Below are 7,382 nucleotides of genomic sequence, written 5' to 3'. Positions count from 1 at the left end.
CATCATTTTGTTCTTGTTACCACCCTTGGGTTTTCCTTTGGATTTAACAAGACTCTTAGAAAAACCTGCACCGACTGCATTCTGTCTAGCAGAGCTGCTAGACGCAGCAAACATGTCATTAAGAGTCTGAAGCATTTCTACTACATTCTTAATCATGTACACTTGCTTCTGCAAGTATTTGGAAAGACTGACAATAATATAGCAGCGAACTACCATATATGCCCTTTCCTAATCTGAGAAATGCATCTTAGTTTCCTTAGACGCATCCTATGCAGGTTGCTATGGCCCTCGCATTGTCAGGACAAATTTTAGCTTCCATGTTTTAGAACAATATCAAAAATTTGCTTTTCACTTATTCGTAGTTGGTACCATCTAGAGGTTTTCGACTCAAAATCATTTCTAAGATATTTTCTGAAAAACATATAAAGCACACAATTACAAACAAATAATGCAATAAACAAAGGAAGTGCGAGTAGATTCTCATAACTACTCTTGTTTATTGTTAACAATCCTTCAGTTTATCTTTACAAGGCTTACGATGGGCAAGTCACTTGTAAAAACCAAAATTGTTATTTGGGCCTTCAGTGCCATTGCCAGAGCCTCGATGGGAGGGTTGACAATTTTACCAAAGTTGAATGTAATTAACCATTGTTTAATTTCAAAATTATCCTTAGTGTCTAAGCATTGCCGACGATGGGTCGTACAATACTTTACTAAAATTTTGAAATTATTAATATTTAATCTAGTGAAATCTGATTATCCTTATCCGATGGGGCTTCAGAGATAACCATTTCACCAATAAACCCACAAATAGAGCCCGCAGGTTTTAAAATTAATTAATTTTTAAAACCTTCACCCATTCAACATTTTTGTTTGAGAATTTTCATAAGCCCAGTCGAATTCATTGTTTAATTTCAAAATTATCTTTAATAACTTAGTATTATCGACGATGGGCCGTACAATACTTTATTAAAATTTTGAAATTATTAAGGCCCAATAAAATCCAATCATGCTTATCCGTTGGGGCCTCACATGATTATTTTATTGATAGGCCCACAATGCGCCTGGAGGTTAAATTAATTTCTTAATTTAAATCTCCTCCCATAGATATTTTAGTCCAATCTAATAAAATCCAATCATGCTTATTCGATGGGACTTCACATGATTATTTTATTAATGGTCCTATAATGCGCTTGAAGGTTAAATTAATCTCTTAATTTAAATCTCCTTCCATTCAACATAAGCAACATTTTCTAATTTTCAAGAATTATTTAATTGAGAGTATCCTTTGTTTGATTTCAAAGTAAGAGCGCCGATAAACGGGCACTAAGCTTAACATAATTTTGAAAGCATTAAGGTCCTGAAATCCGGTCACTTTACGTCAGTGTGTGCTCCAAACAATCATGATACATGAAGGTTGTATGCAGCGTGTGTTATTCCATGACCATTTCAGAAAACCCACAAATTACTCGCAAAATAAAAGAATTCTCTTAGGAAATTTTCTCTAATTATTTTTCTAGATTTAAATCATCCAAATAGCTGACTTAATTATTAATCTAGATTGCAACAATCATAATAATTATCATTTATGAGGATAATTTGAAATCAAAATAATTTCCATAACGATTATTTGTCTTGATGTTAATTATCCAAAATTAATTAATTCAATTATTAATCTAGATTTTAAATAAAAATCATAATAATTATTAATTAATTTCTTAGGGTGATTTAAAATCAAAATAATCTCATAATAACTATCATACTAGTCGCTGAAGACATAATAGCTATTATGCTCATGCAATCATACAAGTTATGCAACAATATGACACCACATATTCTATATGGCATGTTATCGCAATAAAGCATGTTATCAATCATATAATTTATACCAATCAATAAAAGCGTTAAATAATAAATCATAATTACTTTAATGCATGGTCTTCCTATTTTAAAGAAAATTAAATTAAATTAAATTAAATAATACAACTTTGGAATTCGACTTTCGCCTAGCCCATAGTATCTGTCTCAAGCCCCTTTAGGGTTTCATGGGCCCAAAAGCCCAAAGACCCAATCCTTTGGCGAGAAACCCTAGGACGCGAAAGAGAAACCCTAGCCGACAGGTCTGCCGCGCCGTCACCCGAAGTCAAATCAGGCTGAAACTCCAGGGGAAGGACCACCACATAGAGACGAGTGCACCGCCGCCGGAACCACCCAAAAAGGTGGCCGGACGCTCCCTCACTCTCTCATTCTTTGCCGGAGAGTGGCGGACACTCTCAGCCTCTTGTGGAGGCGTGTGGTAGAGCGTGGAGTCTCCGATGGCGGTGATCCACCCACCGTTACGTTAGTCTTTCTGTCCTCTTTCCAACCATATATAGATCTCCCCATTCCGAGATCGATAAGTCCTCGAAAAGTCTTCGACAGTACTGACTGCGCATCTTACTCGCGGTTTCTCGATCTTGAACTTTTACAAAATATTGGAAAAATACACAGAAATTCCGAAAATAAATAAAAACAACAAGGAGGAAACCTAATCATATGGGATTAGCCTCCTTGTTACAAATCGAGAAATACACGAGAGACCCTAACCATGGATTAAAGCATTTTTACCGATTAAAATTTAAACTTTATGAAAATGAATTATAAAATACACATGCTAGATTCATACCATAATCCTAGAACCCTAGGTGCCACATTTCAAGAAGCAAAACTAATTACATGAATAGTGAAACTAGATTCACATACCAATGTACAGCCAAGGCTCTGATACCAATTGTAGGAAATCTTAGATTTATGCGGAAGCGGTTTAGGACCTAGTACATTGGTATGCTTACCGAATCATCCTTGTTTCACAATTACCTTTCGATGCGCAGGTCTCGTGTAGAATCTTCCCTTGTAGGATTCCTCTTCACGAACAGCTCACCTCAGCGCCGCAGCACGAACAACCTCCGTGAAGCTGGACTGTGGCAGATCTTCCAAACTATCTCTCGAGGAGGAAACTATCTCTCGAGGAGGAAGGGGAAGTGTGTGGGCACTGATTAGATTCTGAACTTGCCTCTTTCTCACAAAAAGGACCTTGGAAGCTGATGACTTAAGAGGAACTATTTATATGAGTTCCAAGAAACCCTAGCTCATTGGGCTCTAGGTTCCTTGGGCTCTTCTCATACTAATAACCCATTTAGGCTTTAGTAAAAGAGCAAACCCAACAGTTACCCCTTGTGGTATCTTTTCTATAGACTCTTGCAAGCGTGCTCGTCCTAGATATATCTACCAATTCTTGGTTGGACATTCTCGATCCGTTTGAATCAATCAAATTGTATTTTCAGCATAATATACCTGACATTAATAGGCTGTTGTGCATGCTAGATCAATGTAATTCTTATCATTAGCATGTAAAGATGAACACACTGCTATCATAAGGCTACATGGATATCGAAAAGCGGTACCCCCCACTGGCAAGTGCGATCAGGAAAAGAAATAACCATAACTTGACCACCTTTCTATGGTGTTGGTTGAATGATTCTTGGACTTGAAACCTAGTTAAAGAAGGGTCATGTCTTTTAACTCAATGGGTTGGTACTTTTTGTAAATTAATTACAAAAGCTTGCCACAAAACCTTTGCGTAAACATTTCCTATAACCATCTCATCACGAGCTTCTTGACCATTTCACAAAAAGTATGAAATTAATCTGTTGTGTATATGTTTCATAGGTTAGTCATCATATGACCATACTTGTGTCCTTCAACATCATATGCAATACTTTATTTCTCATTGGGGATGCAATCAATCCATGCAGCAACCTACGAGCTAACTTGTAAAAAAAATTCATACCAATATCAAAATCAATCCTTGAAGTGGTTTAGCCTATAAACAACAATATGAATGTTACTAACACATGAATTTATGATTGAAGTTACTTGCACTGTTAACGTATCTATACCTAACTTCATCAATTGTTTCTACATTCTTGATTTTTTTATTGAAATTACTTGCAATATATCATATGCAAAACACATGATATGCTTGAAGAGGTTGCAAACCAAGATCTTGATTATTCACCGCAAATATCATACTTGCATACTGATAAAAAGTAAGACATAAACATTTTCTTTATGTGACGTGCATACATATTAGTGCCAAGAAACATGACCAATTGTCCAAATTCTCACTTTACACAATAACAAATGCAATTGCCAACACATAATTGTTTCCATTTGCTGTTTTTGCAATCAAAAGTGTCTCCCAATATTTACCGTATAGGTGAGTACCATCAATTTGAATAAATGGCTTGCAACAGTTAAATGCATCATAACATTACTTGAATGTCTAAAACACCTGACGAAAAACTGTGACTTCTATCAAGTTGATTATCAACAAAATGGTCATCAACGTCAAGCTTATATACAAAGCCATGTAAAAATTACAATATGTAATCCAACCATCTAGATAGAAAGGCATAAGACTGATCCCGAACTTCAAAAATCTTGATGATTGCTTTTTGTTTGGTCTCTGTGCCTTCTTATATGATTCATGAAAATCGTACATCGAAGCAAAAATCGTCCTGTATTAATCCATTTTTAACATGTGGCTCTTCCCTTATCACTTCTGCAAAACAAAATACAAATAAAGCATTACCTGCATGTCAAACACAAATAAAGAAAGTGTTAAGACAACTACAAACATATACCTATGATCATTGAACAAATGGAATCACAATCGAGTTGTTTGTGATCTTAAGAAAAAGAGACTAGTTAACACAAGTGTGGTTTCCATTCCATTTATCATTAACCCATTTAATGTCTCTCTTTTGTGAGTGTGCCCTCACCCTCCATGGACTATCATCTTTATAATTTTGACATATCATAATCAATCTAGTAGTGTCACTTTTTTCCACAACAGTTGTTTGATATATCTTCATACAATATTGCTTTATTGTGCCATATGTACATCATGCTTGGACTCAAACTCTTAATTCTTATGCAACTCTTGTCCTAATTTCCAGTTGCTCTGATGCTCCCCGTCAATGTCAAGCCTTTCTTGATCTAGGTAAGCATAATTAAAAGGGTTCGCTTTTTCTACAGTCAATGTAGATAAGTTATCTACATTGAGCCCAAAACGATGTCATTTTGAGGCGAAAATCAAAATATTTTTGTAATTATAATTTATTTCAGGGTTATAATAGTCTTTTTCATTATAATTTTTTAATTTTCTAACTCAAAACGACGTCGTTTTAGCAGCGAATGTAGATAACTTATCTACATTCACTTTAGAAACATTAAAGCCTAATTAAAATATGTATAATGTCTATTATCAGCCCAAAATGGAGTATTACTACCACTAATCCGTTCACATAGATCAATCACATTCATAAACTAAATAATGCAAATAGGTTCAATGAATGATAGATTTCTTACACCAACCTTCCACTAAATGTTGACATCCACCAACAACTCCTGGTGACGGAACCTGGGGCTTATTGTGACATTTGTCGGGATGACAAACATACATGATTCAACATCAAAAACACCATTCACATCGGTATTCAATGAGTCACTATCCAAAAGTACATTTTTTCCAATTTCATCCTTATCATTGTTTATGCACTAAGTAGGATCGTATTTGTCTTCCTCGACTGTCATTTGGCTTAAAATTGCTAGAGGTGGAAGGGAGGAGACATACTCTCTTCGTTGTCAAAATATGGGTTCCTATTTTATTTATTGATTGAATTGGAGGCAATGAAGGCACACCTAAAGAGTTTTCACCTGAGTCCACTTACGCATACAAATCAATAAATCTTCTTTGTGACTAACTAAGAAATGTATCTACCACTTGCGTCACATCATCATCGTCAGCAACTTCTATACCAAGCCATTATCAATCACTAGCATTATGTTTAGTCATCAAACGAGAAACAATTGGATTGTCTCTTGTGGATTGTCTTCTTTAAAATATTATAGGTACAATGAGGACTGATGCACACTTGAATCATCTTAAAAAATGAGACATTCGAGATCGTAGTATTTTCTACCATTGTGGTACACAACAATCATTAATGATTCATGATTGGAACTCATTTTTGGAATTGTGTGGGGTAAAACAGTGACTAAGATTATAGAATAATTATACTATAAGAGTATAGGTATATAGTTGACAATTAATAAGTTATCAACTATATTAGGGGAGGGGGTCTATATAGGGGATGAGGGTAGCTAGGGTAAGGTTGGACGGACAAATACCATTGTGCCACATAGCAACATCCTATGAGCCCAACTGGGTGGGGTAGCATATTTAGGGTGTTAGGTAAAAAGGACGACCACAAATTTGTCATGTGGTGCAGCGTCCAAGTCTCACTTTCATACACAATAGAACCTATTACCGTTGGGCTAGTTCTTGTTGTGTTTGACCTAATAGCAAGACTATGGCCATGGCAAATTGAAAAATAATTTTAAAAACATGATATTTTAATATTTAGATTTTCAAAATGTGGCAAATGCTTTGTTTTCCTTCTTCACACTATCTCCTTAGGTGCCCAAAATTCAAATCATATTCACATCATATGCTATTACATTGTTTTTTATGTTTAGTTAATTGTCCTTCTTTATTAAAGCTAAATCTATTTTTTTGGGTTAATAAATGTTAGCTAAAGTGTGTTGTATTATACAATAAAACTCCGGTTGCCTCATTTTTATTTTTTCAGTATCGACCTGGTAATTAAGATTTGGAATTATGGTATAGGTACATAGAATTGAACCAGACCAATGCACACATTGGACTATATCAATTTAAATTTTTAAGAAATAAAAATAAAAGTATGTCAAATAATTTTTAACAATGGTTAACTCCATAAGTTGGTTTAACTATAAACAAGCATGTAATGTATGAGTAAGCAGAGTGTCATATGTTTAAAGTTTACCTAAGTTAATTACTTGAAGTTTAAGAAGAAAAACAATAATAACAATAGTCAACATTTTTGCATATCAAAATGATATTATGAGAACTAAAATTTTCTTCAATTTGATTAATCATTTCCTCTCTCGTTTATTTTGAAAATCTTTTGAACTTGAGATTAATCTGTGCTCAAAACTCAACCACTAACCAGACTAAGAATAGTTGGGGAAAAGTGGCCAAAGTGCCACTGTTAGAAAAAAAAACACCAAAAAGTCACGCCAACAGTAAATTTTGCCAAAATGTCACGTGGCATATTTCGCTACACTGTGTAGCGAAATATGTGTGCAAATAATTCGCTACTCGGTGTAGCGAAATATGTCGCGTCAGAATGCACAGAATAAAAAATGCCACGTGTCATACAGGGAGAATTTCGCTACACTGTGTAGCGAAATTCTCCTTGTGTGACATGTGGCATTTTTAGTTCTGACGTGGCATA

The sequence above is a fragment of the Gastrolobium bilobum genome, unplaced genomic scaffold (assembly GCF_033153095.1).
Source record: "Gastrolobium bilobum isolate Gb01-03AN ecotype WA unplaced genomic scaffold, APGP_CSIRO_Gbil_v1 utg11839, whole genome shotgun sequence".
Classification (NCBI taxonomy): domain Eukaryota; kingdom Viridiplantae; phylum Streptophyta; class Magnoliopsida; order Fabales; family Fabaceae; genus Gastrolobium; species Gastrolobium bilobum.
Note: the sequence above shows the minus strand (reverse complement) of the source record.